This window comes from Labrus mixtus, chromosome 11, assembly GCF_963584025.1.
Source record: "Labrus mixtus chromosome 11, fLabMix1.1, whole genome shotgun sequence".
NCBI lineage: Eukaryota > Metazoa > Chordata > Actinopteri > Labriformes > Labridae > Labrus > Labrus mixtus.
Window position 1 is genome coordinate 30572514 of NC_083622.1, and position 18513 is coordinate 30591026.

Below are 18513 nucleotides of genomic sequence, written 5' to 3' on the forward strand. Positions count from 1 at the left end.
CGAATTTCTTCATGAAAATTTTTAACTTTTTTGAATCCGAATTTCTTCATAAAAATTTTAAACTTTTTTGAAGCCCAAATGCTTCATGAAAATATTCAACTTTTTTGAAGACGAATTTCTTCATGAATATTTTCAATTGACCCACCCCCCCTCACGAAAAAGTTGAAAAAAGACGAAACTCCCCCCTCTTTCGAAAAAGTAGAAAAAAGACGAAACACCCCCCCTTACGAAAAAAAGTTGAAAAAAGACGAAACACCCCCCCCTTCCGAAAAAGTTGAAAAAAGACGAAACACCCCCCCCTTGCGATAACTTTTTTGAAGCCGAATTTCTTCATGAAAATTTTCAACTTTTTTGAAGCCGAATTTCTTCATGAATATTTTCAATTGACCCACCCCCCCTCACGAAAAAGTTGAAAAAAGACGAAACACCCCCCCCTTCCGAAAAAGTAGAAAAAAGACAAAACACCCCCCCCTTGCGATAACTTTTTTGAAGCCGAATTTCTTCATGAAAATTTTCAACTTTTTTGAAGCCCAAATGCTTCATGAAAATTTTCAACTTTTTTGAAGCCGAATTTCTTCATGAATATTTTCAATTGACCCACCCCCCCTCACGAAAAATTTGAAAAAAGAAGAAACACCCCCCCCTTGCGAAAACTTTTTTGAAGCCGAATTTCTTCATGAAAATTTTCAACTTTTTTCATTCCCAAATACTTCATGAAAATGTTCAACTTTTTTGAAGCCCAAATACTTCATGAAAATTTTCAACTTTTGAAGCCGAATTTCTTCATGAAAATTTTTAACTTTTTTGAATCCGAATTTCTTCATGAAAATTTTCAACTTTTTTGAAGCCCAAATGCTTCATGAAAATTTTCAACTTTTTTGAAGACGAATTTCTTAATGAATATTTTCAATTGACCCACCCCCCCTCACGAAAAATTTGAAAAAAGACGAAACACCCCCCCCCTTACGAAAAAGTTGAAAAAAGACGAAACACCCCCCCTTCCGAAAAAGTAGAAAAAAGACAAAACACCCCCCCCTTGCGATAACTTTTTTGAAGCCGAATTTCTTCATGAAAATTTTCAACTTTTTTGAAGCCCAAATGCTTCATGAAAATTTTCAACTTTTTTGAAGCCGAATTTCTTCATGAATATTTTCAATTGACCCACCCCCCCTCACGAAAAATTTGAAAAAAGAAGAAACACCCCCCCCTTGCGAAAACTTTTTTGAAGCCGAATTTCTTCATGAAAATTTTAAACTTTTTTCATGCCCAAATACTTCATGAAAATGTTCAACTTTTTTGAAGCCCAAATACTTCATGAAAATTTTCAACTTTTGAAGCCGACTTTCTTCATGAATATTTTCAATTTACCCACCCCCCTCACGAAAAAGTTGAAAAGAGTCGAAACACCCCCCTCTTACGAAAAAGTTGTAAAAAGACGAAACACCCCCCCTTACGAAAAAGTTGAAAAAAGACGAAACACCCCCCCCCTTGCGAAAACTTTTTTGAAGCCGAATTTCTTCATGAAAATGTTCAACTTTTTTGAAGCCCAAATACTTCATGAAAATTTTCAACTTTTGAAGCCGAATTTCTTCATGAATATTTTCAATTTACCCACCCCCCTCACGAAAAAGTTGAAAAGAGTCGAAACACCCCCCTCTTACGAAAAAGTTGTAAAAAGACGTAACACCCCCCCTTACGAAAAAGTTGAAAAAAGACGAAACACCCCCCCTTGCGAAAACTTTTTTGAAGCCGAATTTCTTCATGAAAATTTAAAAAAATTTTGAAAGCCCAAATACTTCATGAAAATTTTCAACTTTTTTGAAGCCGAATTTCTTCATGTATACTTTGAATTGACCCACCCCCCTCACGAAAAAGTTGAAAAAAGACGAAACACCCCCCCTTACGAAAAAGTTGAAAAAAGACGAAACACCACCCCCTTACGAAAAATTTGAGAAAAGACGAAACAACCCCCCCTTGCGAAAACTTTTTTGAAGCAGAATTTCTTCATGAAAATTTTCAACTTTTTTGAAGCCCAAATACTTCATGAAAATTTTAAACTTTTTTGAAGCCGAATTTCTTCATGAAAATTTTAAACTTTTTTGAAGCCCAAATACTTCATGAAAATTTTCAACTTTTGAAGTCGAATTTCTTCATGAATATTTTCAATTTACCCACCCCCCTCACGAAAAAGTTGAAAAAAGACGAAACACCCCCCCCTTGCGAAAACTTTTTTGAAGCCGAATTTCTTCATGAAAATTTTCAACTTTTTTGAAGCCCAAATACTTCATGAAAATTTTCAACTTTTTTGAAGCCGAATTTCTTCATGAAAATTTTAAACTTTTTTGAAGCCGAATTTCTTCATGAAAATTTTTAACTTTTTTGAATCCGAATTTCTTCGGCTTCAACTTTTTTGAAGCTGAATTTCTTCATGAAAATTTTCAACTTTTTTGAAGCCGAATTTCTTCATGAATATTTTCAAATTTTTTGAAGCCCAAATAATTCATGAAAATTTTCAACCTTTTTGAAGCCGAATTTCTTCATGAAAATTTTAAACTTTTTTGAAGCCCAAATACTTCATGAAAATTTTCAACTTTTTTGAAGCCGAATTTCTTCATGAAAATTTTAAACTTTTTTGAAGCCAAAATACTTCATGAAAATTTTCAACTTTTTTGAAGCCGAATTTCTTCAAGAATATTTTCAATTGACCCACCCCCCCTCACGAAAAAGTTGAAAAAAGACGAAACACCCCCCTCTTACGAAAAAGTTGAAAAAAGACGAAACACCCCCCCCTTGCGAAAACTTTTTTGAAGCCGAATTTCTTCATGAAAATTTTCAACTTTTTTGAAGCCCAAATACTTCATGAAAATTTTCAACTTTTTTGAAACCGAATTTCTCCATGAAAATTTTAAACTTTTTTGAAGCCGAATTTCTTCATAAAAATTTACAAAAATTTTCAAGCCCAAATACTTCATGAATATTTTCAACTTTTTTGAAGCCCAAATACTTCATGAAAATTTTCAACCTTTTTGAAGCCGAATTTCTTCATGAATACTTTCAATTGACCCACCCCCCTCACGAAAAAGTTGAAAAAAGACGAAACACCCCCCCTTACGAAAAAGTTGAAAAAAGACGAAACACCACCCCCTTACGAAAAATTTGAGAAAAGACGAAACAACCCCCCCTTGCGAAAACTTTTTTGAAGCCGAATTTCTTCATGAAAATTTTCAACTTTTTTGAAGCCGAATTTCTTCATAAAAATTTTAAACTTTTTTGAAGCCGAATTTCTTCATGAAAATTTTTAACTTTTTTGAATCCGAATTTCTTCATGAAAATTTTAAACTTTTTTGAAGCCCAAATGCTTCATTAAAATTTTCAACTTTTTTGAAGACGAATTTCTTCATGAATATTTTCAATTGACCCACCCCCCCTCACGAAAAATTTGAAAAAAGACGAAACACCCCCCCCTTCCGAAAGAGTAGAAAAAAGACAAAACACCCCCCCCTTGCGATAACTTTTTTGAAGCCGAATTTCTTCATGAAAATTTTCAACTTTCTTGAAGCCCAAATGCTTCATGAAAATTTTCAACTTTTGAAGCCGAATTTCTTCATGAATATTTTCAATTTACCCACCCCCTCACGAAAAAGTTGAAAAGAGACGAAACACCCCCCTCTTACGAAAAAGTTGAAAAAAGACGAAACACCCCCCCCTTACGAAAAAGTTGAAAAAAGACGAAACACCCCCCCTTGCGAAAACTTTTTTGAAGCCGAATTTCTTCATGAAAATTTTCAACTTTTTTGAAGCCCAAATACTTCATGAAAATTTTCAACTTTTTTGAAGCCGAATTTCTTCATGAAAATTTTCAACTTTTTTGAAGCCGAAATTCTTCATGAATACTTTCAATTGACCCACCCCCCTCACGAAAAAGTTGAAAAAAGACGAAACACCCCCCTCTTACGAAAAAGTTGAAAAAAGACAAAACACCCGCCCCTTACGAAAAAGTTGAAAAAAGACGAAACACCCCCCCCTTGCGAAAACTTTTTTGAAGCCGAATTTCTTCATGAAAATGTTCAACTTTTTTGAAGCCCAAATACTTCATGAAAATTTTCAACTTTTGAAGCCGATTTTCTTCATGAATATTTTCAATTGACCCACCCCCCTCACGAAAAAGTTGAAAAAAGACGAAACACCCCCCCTTGCAAAAACTTTTTTGAAGCCGAATTTCTTCATGAAAATTTTCAACTTTTTTGAAGCCCAATTACTTCATGAAAATTTTCAACTTTTTTGAAGCCGAATTTTTTCATGAAAATTTTAAACTTTTTTGAAGCCAAATTTCTTCATGAAAATTTAAAAAAAATTTGAAGCCCAAATACTTCATGAAAATTTTCAACTTTTTTGAAACCGAATTTCTTCATGAATACTTTCAATTGACCCACCCCCCTCACGAAAAAGTTGAAAAAAGACGAAACACCCCCCTCTTACGAAAAAGTTGAAAAAAGACGAAACACCCCCCTTGCGAAAACTTTTTTGAAGCCGAATTTATTCATGAAAATTTTCAACCTTTTTGAAGCCGAATTTCTTCATGAAAATTTTAAACTTTTTTGAAGCCCAAATACTTCATGAAAATTTTCAACTTTTTTGAAGCCGAATTTCTTCATGAAAATTTTAAACTTTTTTGAAGCCCAAATACTTCATGAAAATTTTCAACTTTTTTGAAGCCGAATTTCTTCAAGAATATTTTCAATTGACCCACCCCCCCTCACGAAAAAGTTGAAAAAAGACGAAACACCCCCCTCTTACGAAAAAGTTGAAAAAAGACGAAACACCCCCCCCTTGCGAAAACTTTTTTGAAGCCGAATTTCTTCATGAAAATTTTCAACTTTTTTGAAGCCCAAATACTTCATGAAAATTTTCAACTTTTTTGAAACCGAATTTCTCCATGAAAATTTTAAACTTTTTTGAAGCCGAATTTCTTCATAAAAATTTACAAAAATTTTCAAGCCCAAATACTTCATGAATATTTTCAACTTTTTTGAAGCCCAAATACTTCATGAAAATTTTCAACCTTTTTGAAGCCGAATTTCTTCATGAATACTTTCAATTGACCCACCCCCCTCACGAAAAAGTTGAAAAAAGACGAAACACCCCCCCTTACGAAAAAGTTGAAAAAAGACGAAACACCACCCCCTTACGAAAAATTTGAGAAAAGACGAAACAACCCCCCCTTGCGAAAACTTTTTTGAAGCCGAATTTCTTCATGAAAATTTTCAACTTTTTTGAAGCCGAATTTCTTCATAAAAATTTTAAACTTTTTTGAAGCCGAATTTCTTCATGAAAATTTTTAACTTTTTTGAATCCGAATTTCTTCATGAAAATTTTCAACTTTTTTGAAGCCCAAATGCTTCATTAAAATTTTCAACTTTTTTGAAGACGAATTTCTTCATGAATATTTTCAATTGACCCACCCCCCCTCACGAAAAATTTGAAAAAAGACGAAACACCCCCCCCTTCCGAAAAAGTAGAAAAAAGACAAAACACCCCCCCCTTGCGATAACTTTTTTGAAGCCGAATTTCTTCATGAAAATTTTCAACTTTCTTGAAGCCCAAATGCTTCATGAAAATTTTCAACTTTTGAAGCCGAATTTCTTCATGAATATTTTCAATTTACCCACCCCCTCACGAAAAAGTTGAAAAGAGACGAAACACCCCCCTCTTACGAAAAAGTTGAAAAAAGACGAAACACCCCCCCCTTACGAAAAAGTTGAAAAAAGACGAAACACCCCCCCTTGCGAAAACTTTTTTGAAGCCGAATTTCTTCATGAAAATTTTCAACTTTTTTGAAGCCCAAATACTTCATGAAAATTTTCAACTTTTTTGAAGCCGAATTTCTTCATGAAAATTTTCAACTTTTTTGAAGCCGAAATTCTTCATGAATACTTTCAATTGACCCACCCCCCTCACGAAAAAGTTGAAAAAAGACGAAACACCCCCCTCTTACGAAAAAGTTGAAAAAAGACAAAACACCCGCCCCTTACGAAAAAGTTGAAAAAAGACGAAACACCCCCCCCTTGCGAAAACTTTTTTGAAGCCGAATTTCTTCATGAAAATGTTCAACTTTTTTGAAGCCCAAATACTTCATGAAAATTTTCAACTTTTGAAGCCGATTTTCTTCATGAATATTTTCAATTGACCCACCCCCCTCACGAAAAAGTTGAAAAAAGACGAAACACCCCCCCTTGCAAAAACTTTTTTGAAGCCGAATTTCTTCATGAAAATTTTCAACTTTTTTGAAGCCCAATTACTTCATGAAAATTTTCAACTTTTTTGAAGCCGAATTTTTTCATGAAAATTTTAAACTTTTTTGAAGCCAAATTTCTTCATGAAAATTTAAAAAAAATTTGAAGCCCAAATACTTCATGAAAATTTTCAACTTTTTTGAAACCGAATTTCTTCATGAATACTTTCAATTGACCCACCCCCCTCACGAAAAAGTTGAAAAAAGACGAAACACCCCCCTCTTACGAAAAAGTTGAAAAAAGACGAAACACCCCCCTTGCGAAAACTTTTTTGAAGCCGAATTTATTCATGAAAATTTTCAACTTTTTTGAAGCCAAAATACTTCATGAAAATTTTCAACTTTTTTGAAGTTGAATTTCTTCATGAAAATTTTAAACTTTTTTGAAGCCGAATTTCTTCATGAAAATTTTAAACTTTTTTGAAGCCGAATTTCTTCATGAAAATTTTAAACTTTTTTGAAGCCCATATACTTCATGAAAATTTTCAACTTTTTTGAAGCCGAATTTCTTCATGAAAATTTTAAACTTTTTTGAAGCCGAATTTCTTCATGAAAATTTACAAAAATTTTCAAGCCCAAATACTTCATGAAAATTTTAAACTTTTTTGAAGCCGAATTTCTTCATGAATATTTTCAACTTTTTTGAAGCCCAAATACTTCATGAAAATTTTCAACCTTTTTGAAGCCGAATTTCTTCATGAAAATTTTAAACTTTTTTGAAGCCGAATTTCTTCATGAAAATTTTCAACTTTTTTGAAGCCCAAATGCTTCATGAAAATTTTCAACTTTTTTGAAGACGAATTTCTTCATGAATATTTTCAATTGACCCACCCCCCTCACGAAAAATTTGAAAAAAGACGAAACACCCCCCCCTTCCGAAAAAGTAGAAAAAAGACAAAACACCCCCCCCTTGCGATAACTTTTTTGAAGCCGAATTTCTTCATGAAAATTTTCAACTTTTTTGAAGCCCAAATGCTTCATGAAAATTTTCAACTTTTGAAGCCGAATTTCTTCATGAATATTTTCAATTTACCCACCCCCCTCATGAAAAAGTTGAAAAGAGACGAAACACCCCCCTCTTACGAAAAAGTTGAAAAAAGACGAAACACCCCCCCCTTACGAAAAAGTTGAAAAAAGACGAAACACCCCCCCCTTGCGAAAACTTTTTTGAAGCCGAATTTCTTCAGGAAAATTTTCAACTTTTTTGAAGCCCAAATACTTCATGAAAATTTTCAACTTTTTTGAAGCCGAATTTCTTCATGAAAATTTTCAACTTTTTTGAAGCCGAAATTCTTCATGAATACTTTCAATTGACCCACCCCCCTCACGAAAAAGTTGAAAAAAGACGAAACACCCCCCTCTTACGAAAAAGTTGAAAAAAGACAAAACACCCGCCCCTCACGAAAAAGTTGAAAAAAGACGAAACACCCCCCCCTTGCGAAAACTTTTTTGAAGCCGAATTTCTTCATGAAAATTTACAAAAATTTTCAAGCCCAAATACTTCATGAAAATTTTCAAATTTTTTGAAGCCGAATTTCTTCATGAATATTTTCAACTTTTTTGAAGCCCAAATACTTCATGAAAATTTTCAACCTTTTTGAAGCCGAATTTCTTCATGAAAATTTTAAACTTTTTTGAAGCCCAAATACTTGATGAAAATTTTCAACTTTTTTGAAGCCGAATTTCTTCATGAATATTTTCAATTGACCCACCCCCCCCCACGAAAAAGTTGAAAAAAGACGAAACACCCCCCTCTTACGAAAAAGTTGAAAAAAGACGAAACACCCCCCCTTACGAAAAAATTGAAAAAAGACGAAACACCCACCCCTTACGAAAAATTTGAGAAAAGACGAAACACCCCCCCCTTGCGAAAACTTTTTTGTAGCCGAATTTCTTCATGAAAATTTTCAACTTTTTTGAAGCCCAAAAACTTCATGAAAAATTTCAACTTTTTTGAAGCCGAATTTCTTCATGAAAATTTTTAACTTTTTTGAAGCCGAATTTCTTCATGAAAATTTTAAACTTTTTTGAAGCCGAATTTCTTCATGAAAATTTTTAACTTTTTTGAAGCCGAATTTCTTCATGAAAATTTTAAACTTTTTTGAAGCCGAATTTCTTCATGAAAATTTAAAACATTTTTGAAGCCCAAATACTTCATGAAAATTTTCAACTTTTTTGAAGCCGAATTTCTTCATGAATATTTTCAACTTTTTTGAAGCCCAAATACTTCATGAAAATTTTCAACTTTTTTGAAGCCGAATTTCTTCATGAAAATTTTAAACTTTTTTGAAGCCGAATTTCTTCATGAAAATTTACAAAAATTTTCAAGCCCAAATACTTCATGAAAATTTTCAACCTTTTTGAAGCCGAATTTCTTCATGAAAATTTTAAACTTTTTTGAAGCCGAATTTCTTCATGAAAATTTACAATTTACCCACCCCCCTCACGAAAAAGTTGAAAAGAGACGAAACACCCCCCTCTTACGAAAAAGTTGAAAAAAGACGAAACACCCCCCCCTTACGAAAAAGTTGAAAAAAGACGAAACACCCCCCCCTTGCGAAAACTTTTTTGAAGCCGAATTTCTTCATGAAAATTTTCAACTTTTTTGAAGCCAAAATACTTCATGAAAATTTTCAACTTTTTTGAAGCCGAATTTCTTCATGAAAATTTTCAACTTTTTTGAAGCCGAATTTCTTCATGAAAATTTACAATTTACCCACCCCCCTCACGAAAAAGTTGAAAAGAGACGAAACACCCCCCTCTTACGAAAAAGTTGAAAAAAGACGAAACACCCCCCCCTTACGAAAAAGTTGAAAAAAGACGAAACACCCCCCCTTGCGAAAACTTTTTTGAAGCCGAATTTCTTCATGAAAATTTTCAACTTTTTTGAAGCCAAAATACTTCATGAAAATTTTCAACTTTTTTGAAGCCGAATTTCTTCATGAAAATTTTCAACTTTTTTGAAGCCGAATTTCTTCATGAAAATTTTCAACTTTTTTGAAGCCGAATTTCTTCATGAATACTTTCAATTGACCCACCCCCCTCACAAAAAAGTTGAAAAAAGACGAAACACCCCCCTCTTACGAAAAAGTTGAAAAAAGACGAAACACCCCCCCTTACGAAAAAATTGAAAAAAGACGAAACACCCACCCCTTACGAAAAATTTGAGAAAAGACGAAACACCCCCCCCTTGCGAAAACTTTTTTGAAGCCGAATTTCTTCATGAAAATTTTCAACTTTTTTGAAGCCCAAATACTTCATGAAAAATTTCAACTTTTTTGAAGCCGAATTTCTTCATGAAAATTTTTAACTTTTTTGAAGCCGAATTTCTTCATGAAAATTTTAAACTTTTTTGAAGCCGAATTTCTTCATGAAAATTTAAAACATTTTTGAAGCCCAAATACTTCATGAAAATTTTCAACTTTTTTGAAGCCGAATTTCTTCATGAATATTTTCAACTTTTTTGAAGCCCAAATACTTCATGAAAATTTTAAACTTTTTTGAAGCCGAATTTCTTCATGAAAATTTTCAACTTTTTTGAAGCCCAAATACGTCATGAAAATTTTAAACTTTTTTGAAGCCGAATTTCTTCATGAATATTTTCAATTGACCCACCCCCCCTCACGAAAAAGTTGAAAAAAGACGAAACACCCCCCTCTTACGAAAAAATTGAAAAAAAAAGAAACACCCCCCCTTACGAAAAAGTTGAAAAAAGACGAAACACCCCCCCCTTGCGAAAACTTTTTTGAAGCCGAATTTCTTCATGAAAATTTTCAACTTTTTTGAATCCCAAATACTTCATGAAAATTTTCAACTTTTTTGAAGCCGAATTTCTTCATGAATATTTTCAACTTTTTTGAAGCCGAATTTCTTCATGAAAATTTTCAACTTTTTTGAAGCCCAAATACTTCATGAAAATTTCAACTTTTTTCAAGCCTAAATACTTCAAGAAAATTTTCAACTTTTTTGAAACCGTATTTCTTCATGAATATTTTCGATTGACCCAACCGCCCTTACGAAAAAGTTGAAAAAAGACGAAACACCCCCCCTTACGAAAAAGTTGAAAAAAGACGAAACACCCCCCCCTTACAAAAAAGTTGAAAAAAGACTAAACACCCCCTCTTGGGAAAACTTTTTTGAAGCCGAATTTTTTCATGAATATTTTCAACTTTTTTGAAGCCCAAATACTTCATGAAAATTTTCAACTTTTTTGAAGCCCAAATACTTCATGAAAATTTTCAACTTTTTTGAAGCCGAATTTCTTCATGAAAATTTTCAACTTTTTTGAAGTCGAATTTCTTCATGAATATTTTCAATTGACCCACCCCCCTTACGAAAATGGTGAAAAAGAGGAAACACCCCCCCCTTACGAAAAATTTGAAAAAAGACTAAACTCCCCCCCCTTGGGAAAACTTTTTTGAAGCCGAATTTCTTCATGAAAATTTTCAACTGTTTTGAAGCCCAAATACTTCCTGAAAATTTTCAACTTTTTTGAAGCCGAATTTCTTCATGAAAATTTTAAACTTTTTTGAAGCCGAATTTCTTCATGAAAATTTTAAACTTTTTTGAAGCCGAATTTCATGAAAATTTTCAACTTTTTTGAAGACCAAATACTTCCTGAAAAATTTAAACTTTTTTAACCCGAATTTCTTCATGAATATTTTCAACTTTTTTGAAACCGAATTTCTTCATGAATATTTTCAATTGACCCACCCCCCCTTACGAAAAAGTTGAAAAAAGACGAAACACCCCCCCCTTGCGAAAACTTTTTTGAAGCCGAATTTCATCATGAAAATTTTCAACTTTTTTGAAGCCCAAATACTTCCTGAAAATTTTCAACTTTTTTGAAGCCGAATTTCTTCATGAAAATTTTAAACTTTTTTGAAGACCAAATACTTCCTGAAAAATTTAAACTTTTTTAACCCGAATTTCTTCATGAATATTTTCAACTTTTTTGAAACCGAATTTCTTCATGAATATTTTCAATTGACCCACCCCCGCTTACGAAAAAGTTGAAAAAAGACGAAACACCCCCCCTTACGAAAAAGTTGAAAAAAGACGAAACACGCCCCCCTTACGAAAAAGTTGAAAAAAGACGAAACACCCCCCCTTGGGAAAACTTTTTTGAAGACGAATTTCTTCATGAATATTTTCAACTTTTCTTAACCCGAATTTCTTCATGAATATTTTCAACTTTTTTGAAGCCGAATTTCTTCATGAATATTTTCAATTGACCCACCCCCCCTTACGAAAAAGTTGAAAAAAGACGAAACACCCCCCCGTTACGAAAAAGTTGAAAAAAGACGAAACACCCCCCCCTTACGAAAAATTTGAAAAAAGACGAAACACCCCCCACTTACGAAAAAGTTGAAAAAAGACGAAACACCCCCCCCTTGCGAAAACTTTTTTGAAGCCGAATTTCATCATGAAAATTTTCAACTTTTTTGAAGCCCAAATACTTCATGAAAATTTTCAACTTTTTTGAAGCCCAAATACTTCATGAAAATTTTCAACTTTTTTGAAGCCGAATTTCTTCACGAAAATTTTCAACTTTTTTGAAGTCGAATTTCTTCATGAAAATTTTCAACTTTTTTGAAGCCGAATTTCTTCATGAATATTTTCAATTGACCCACCCCCCTTACGAAAATGGTGAAAAAGAGGAAACACCCCCCCCTTACGAAAAAGATGAAAAAAGACGAAACACCCCACCCTTACGAAAAATTTGAAAAAAGACTAAACTCCCCCCCCTTGGGAAAACTTTTTTGAAGCCGAATTTCTTCATGAAAATTTTCAACTTTTTTGAAGCCCAAATACTTCCTAAAAATTTTCAACTTTTTTGAAGCCGAATTTCTTCATGAAAATTTTAAACTTTTTTGAAGCCGAATTTCTTCATGAAAATTTTCAACTTTTTTGAAGCCGAATTTCATGAAAATTTTCAACTTTTTTGAAGACCAAATACTTCATGAAAATTTTCAACTTTTTTGAAGCCGAATTTCTTCATGAATATTTTCAACATTTTTGAAGCCGAATTTCTTCATGAAAATTTTCAACTTTTTTGAAGCCCAAATACTTCATGAAAATTTTCAACTTTTTTGAAGCCGAATTTCTTCACGAAAATTTTCAACTTTTTTGAAGTCGAATTTCTTCATGAAAATTTTCAACTTTTTTGAAGCCGAATTTCTTCATGAATATTTTCAATTGACCCACCCCCCTTACGAAAATGGTGAAAAAGAGGAAACACCCCCCCCTTACGAAAAAGATGAAAAAAGACGAAACACCCCACCCTTACGAAAAATTTGAAAAAAGACTAAACTCCCCCCCCTTGGGAAAACTTTTTTGAAGCCGAATTTCTTCATGAAAATTTTCAACTTTTTTGAAGCCCAAATACTTCCTAAAAATTTTCAACTTTTTTGAAGCCGAATTTCTTCATGAAAATTTTAAACTTTTTTGAAGCCGAATTTCTTCATTAAAATTTTCAACTTTTTTGAAGCCGAATTTCATGAAAATTTTCAACTTTTTTGAAGACCAAATACTTCATGAAAATTTTCAACTTTTTTGAAGCCGAATTTCTTCATGAATATTTTCAACATTTTTGAAGCCGAATTTCTTCATGAAAATTTTCAAATTTTTTGAAGCCCAAATACTTCATGAAAATTTCAACTTTTTTCAAGCCTAAATACTTCAAGAAAATTTTCAACTTTTTTGAAACCGAATTTCTTCATGAATATTTTCGATTGACCCAACCGCCCTTACGAAAAAGTTGAAAAAAGATGAAACACCCCCCCTTACGAAAAAGTTGAAAAAAGACGAAACACCCCCCCCTTACAAAAAAGTTGAAAAAAGACTAAACACCCCCCCTTGGGAAAACTTTTTTGAAGCCGAATTTTTTCATGAATATTTTCAACTTTTTTGAAACCGAATTTCTTCATGAATATTTTCAACTTTTTTGAAGCCCAAATACTTCACGAAAATTTTCAACTTTTTTGAAGCCGAATTTCTTCATGAAAATTTTAAACTTTTTTGAAGCCGGATTTCTTCATGAAAATTTTCAAATTTTTTGAAGCCGAAATTCTTCATGAATGTTTTCAATTGACCCACCCCCCCTTACGAAAAAGTTGAAAAAAGACGAAACACCCCCCCTCACGAAAAAGTTGAAAAAAGACGAAACACCCCCCCCTTACGAAAAATTTGAAAAAAGACGAAACACCCCCCCCTTGCGAAAACTTTTTTGAAGCCGAATTTCTTCATGAAAATTTTCAACTTTTTTCAAGCCCAAATACTTCATGAAAATTTTCAACTTTTTTGAAGCCGATTTTCTTCATGAATATTTTCAACTTTTTTGAAGCCCAAATACTTCATGAAAATTTTCAACTTTTTTGAAGCCGAATTTCTTCATGAATATTTTCAATTGACCCACCCCCCCTATCGAAAAAGTTGAAAAAAGACGAAACACCCCTCCCTTACGAAAAAGTTGAAAAAAGACGAAACACCCCCCCTTACGAAAAAGTTGAAAAAAGACGAAACACCCCCCCCTTGCGAAAAAATTTTTGAAGCCGAATTTCTTCATGAAAATTTTCAACTTTTTTCAAGCCGAATTTCTTCATGAATATTTTCAATTGACCCACCCCCCCTCAAGAAAAAGTTGAAAAAAGTCGAAACACCCCCCCCTTACGAAAAAGTTGAAAAAAGACGAAACATCCCCCCCTTGCGAAAACTTTTTTGAAGCCGAATTTCTTCATTAAAATTTTCAACTTTTTTCAAGCCCAAATACTTCATGAAAATTTTCATCTTTTTTGAAGCCCAAAAACTTCATGAAAATTTTCAACTTTTTTGAAGCCGAAATTCTTCATGAATGTTTTCAATTGACCCACCCCCCCTTACGAAAAAGTTGAAAAAAGACGAAACACCCCCCCCCTTACGAAAAAGTTGAAAAAATACGAAAAACCCCGCCTTACGAAAAAGTTGAAAAAAGACGAAACACCCCCCCCTTACGAAAAATTTGAAAAAAGAAGAAACACCCCCCCCTTGGGAAAACTTTTTTGAAGCCGAATTTCTTCATGAATATTTTCAATTGACCCACCCCCCTTCACGAAAATTTTAAAGAAAGACGAAACACCCCCCCTTACGAAAAAGTTGAAAAAAGACGCCCCCCCTTACGAAAAATTTGAAAAAAGACGAAACACCCCCCCCTTGGGAAAACTTTTTTGAAGCCGAATTTCTTCATGAAAATTTTCAACTTTTTTGAAGCCCAAATACTTCATGAAAATTTTCAACTTTATTGAAGCCGTATTTCTTCATGAAAAAATTTAAAAAATATTCTAAGCCCAAATACTTCCTGAAAATTTTCAACTTTTTTGAAGCCGAATTTCTTCATGAATATTTTCAATTGACCCACCCCCCCTTACGAAAAAGTTGAAAAAAGACGAAACACCCACCTCTTACGAAAAAGTTGAAAAAAGACGAAACACCCCCCCCTTACGAAAAAGTTGAAAAAAGACGAAACACCCACCTCTTACGAAAAAGTTGAAAAAAGACGAAACACCCCCCCCTTACGAAAAAGTTGAAAAAAGACGAAACACCCCCCCTTACGAAAAAGTTGTAAAAAGACGAAACACCCATCCCTTGGGAAAACTTTTTTGAAGCCGAATTTCTTCATGAATAATTTCAACTTTTCTTAACCCGAATTTCTTCATGAATATTTTCAACTTTTTTGAAGCCGAATTTCTTCATGAATATTTTTAATTGACCCACCCCCGCTCACGAAAAAGTTGAAAAAAGACGAAACACCCCCCCTTACGAAAAAGTTGAAAAAAGACGAAACACCCCCCCCTTACAAAAAAGTTGAAAAAAGACGAAACACCCCCCCCCTTGGGAAAACTTTTTTGAAGCCGAATTTCTTCATGAATATTTTCAACTTTTTTGAATCCCAAATACTTCATGAAAATTTTCAACTTTTTTGAAGCCCAAATACTTCATGAATATATTCAACTTTTTTGAAGCCCAAATACTTCATGAAAATTTTCAACTTTTTTGAAGCCGAATTTCTTCATGAAAATTTTCAACTTTTTTCAGAAGCCCAAATACTTCATGAAAATTTTCAACTTTTTTGAATCCCAAATACTTCCTGAATATTTTCAACTTTTTTGAAGCCCAAATCCTTCATGAAAATTTTCTACTTTTTTGAAGCCCAAATACTTCAAGAAAATTTTCAACTTTTTTGAAGCCAAATTTCTTCATGAAAATTTTCAACTTTTTTGAAGCCCAAATACTTCATGAAAATTTCCAACTTTTTTGAAGCCGAATTTCTTCATGAAAATTTTCAACTTTTTTGAAGCCCAAATACTTCATGAATATTTTCAACTTTTTTGAAGCCCAAATCCTTCATGAAAATTTTCAACTTTTTTGAAGCCGAATTTCTTCATGAAAATTTTCAATTGACCCACCCCCCCTTACGAAAAAGTTGAAAAAAGACGAAAAACCCACCTCTTACGAAAAAGTTGAAAAAAGACGAAACACCCCCCCCTTACGAAGAAGTTGAAAAAAGACGAAACACCCCCCCTTACGAAAAACTTGTAAAAAGACGAAACCCCCATCCCTTGGGAAAACTTTTTTGAAGCCGAATTTCTTCATGAATATTTTCAACTTTTCTTAACCCGAATTTCTTCATGAATATTTTCAACTTTTTTGAAGCCGAATTTCTTCATGAAAATTTTCAATTGACCCACCCCCCCTTACGAAAAAGTTGAAAAAAGACGAAACACCCACCTCTTACGAAAAAGTTGAAAAAAGACGAAACACCCCCCCCTTACGAAGAAGTTGAAAAAAGACGAAACACCCCCCCTTACGAAAAACTTGTAAAAAGACGAAACCCCCATCCCTTGGGAAAACTTTTTTGAAGCCGAATTTCTTCATGAATATTTTCAACTTTTCTTAACCCGAATTTCTTCATGAATATTTTCAATTGACCCACCCCCCCTTACGAAAAAGTTGAAAAAAGACGAAACACCCCCCCGTTACGAAAAATTTGAAAAAAGACGAAACACCCCCCACTTACGAAAAAGTTGAAAAAAGACGAAACACCCCCCCCCTTACGAAAAATTTGAAAAAAGACGAAACACCCCCATCTTGGGAAAACTTTTTTGAAGCCGAAATTCTTCATGAAAATTTTCAACTTTTTTGAAGCCGAATTTCTTCATGAAAATTTTCAACTTTATAGAAGGCGAAATACTTCATGAAAATTTTCAAGTTTTTTGAAGCCCAAATACTTCATGAATATTTTCAACTTTTTTGAAGCCCAAAAACTTCATGAAATTTTCAACTTTTTTGAATCCCAAATACTTCATGAATATTTTCAACTTTTTTGAAGCCCAAATCCTTCATGAAAATTTTCTACTTTTTTGAAGCCCAAATACTTCAAGAAAATTTTCAACTTTTTTGAAGCCGAATTTCTTCATGAAAATTTTCAACTTTTTTGAAGCCGAATTTCTTCATGAAAATTTTCAACTTTTTTGAATCCGAATTTCTTCATGAAAATTTTCAACTTTTTTGAAGCCCAAATACTTCATGAATATATTCAACTTTGTTGAAGCCCAAATCCTTCATGAAAATTTTCAACTTTTTTGAAGCCGAAAATCTTCATGAAAATTTTCAACTTTATAGAAGGCGAAATACTTCATGAAAATTTTCAACTTTTTTGAAGCCCAAATACTTCATGAATATTTTCAACTTTTTTGAAGCCCAAATACTTCATGAAAATTTTCAACTTTTTTGAATCCCAAATACTTCATGAATATTTTCAACTTTTTTGAAGCCCAAATCCTTCATGAAAATTTTCAACTTTTTTGAAGCCCAAATACTTCATGAATATATTCAACTTTTTTGAAGCCCAAATACTTTCTTAAAATTTTCAACTTTTTTGAAGCCGAATTTCTTCATGAAAATATTCAACTTTATTGAAGGCGAAATACTTCATGAAAATTTTCAACTTTTTTGAAGCCCAAATACTTCATGAAAATTTTCAACTTTTTTGAAGCCGAATTTCTTCATGAAAATTTTCAACTTTATTGAAGGCGAAATACTTCATCAATATATTCAACTTTTTTGAAGCCAAATTTCTTCATGAATATTTTCAATTGACCCACCCCCCTTACGAAAATGTTGAAAAAGACGAAACAACCCCCCCTTACGAAAATGATGAAAAAAGACAAAACACCCCCCCTTACGAAAAAGATGAAAAAAGACGAAACACCCCCCCCTTACGAAAAATTTGAAAAAAGACTAAACACCCCCCCCCTTGGGAAAACTTTTTTGAAGCCGAATTTCTTCATGAAAATTTTCAACTTTTTTGAAGCCCAAATACTTCATGAACATTTTCAACTTTTTTGAAGCCCAAATACTTCATGAATATATTCAACTTTTTTGAAGCCCAAATCCTTCATGAAAATTTTCAACTTTTTTGAAGCCCAAATACTTCATGAAAATTTTCAACTTTTTTGAAGCCCAAATACTTCATGAAAATTTTCAACTTTTTTGAAGCCGAATTTCTTCATGAAAATTTTCAACTTTATTGAAGGCGAAATACTTCATGAAAATTTTCAACTTTTTTGAAGCCCAAATACTTCAAGAAAATTTTCAACTTTTTTGAAGCCCAAATACTTCATGAAAATTTTCAACTTTTTTGAAGCCGAATTTCTTCATGAAAATTTTCAACTTTATTGAAGGCGAAATACTTCATCAATATATTCAACTTTTTTGAAGCCGAATTTCTTCATGAATATTTTCAATTGACCCACGCCCCTTACGAAAATATTGAAAAAGACGAAACACCCCCCCCTTACGAAAAAGATGAAAAAAGACGAAACACCCCCCCCTTACGAAAAAGATGAAAAAAGACGAAACACTCCCCCCTTACGAAAAAATTGAAAAAAGACGAAACACCCCCCCCTTGCGAAAACTTTTTTGAAGCCGAATTTCTTCATGAATATTTTCAACTTTTTTGAAGCCGAATTTCTTCATGAAAATTTTCAACTTTTTTGAAGCCCAAATACTTCATGAATATATTCAACTTTTTTGAAGCCCAAATCCTTCATGAAAATTTTCAACTTTTTTGAAGCCCAAATACTTAATGAAAATTTTCAACTTTTTTGAAGCCGAATTTCTTCATGAAAATTTTCAACTTTATAGAAGGCGAAATACTTCATGAAAATTTTCAAGTTTTTTGA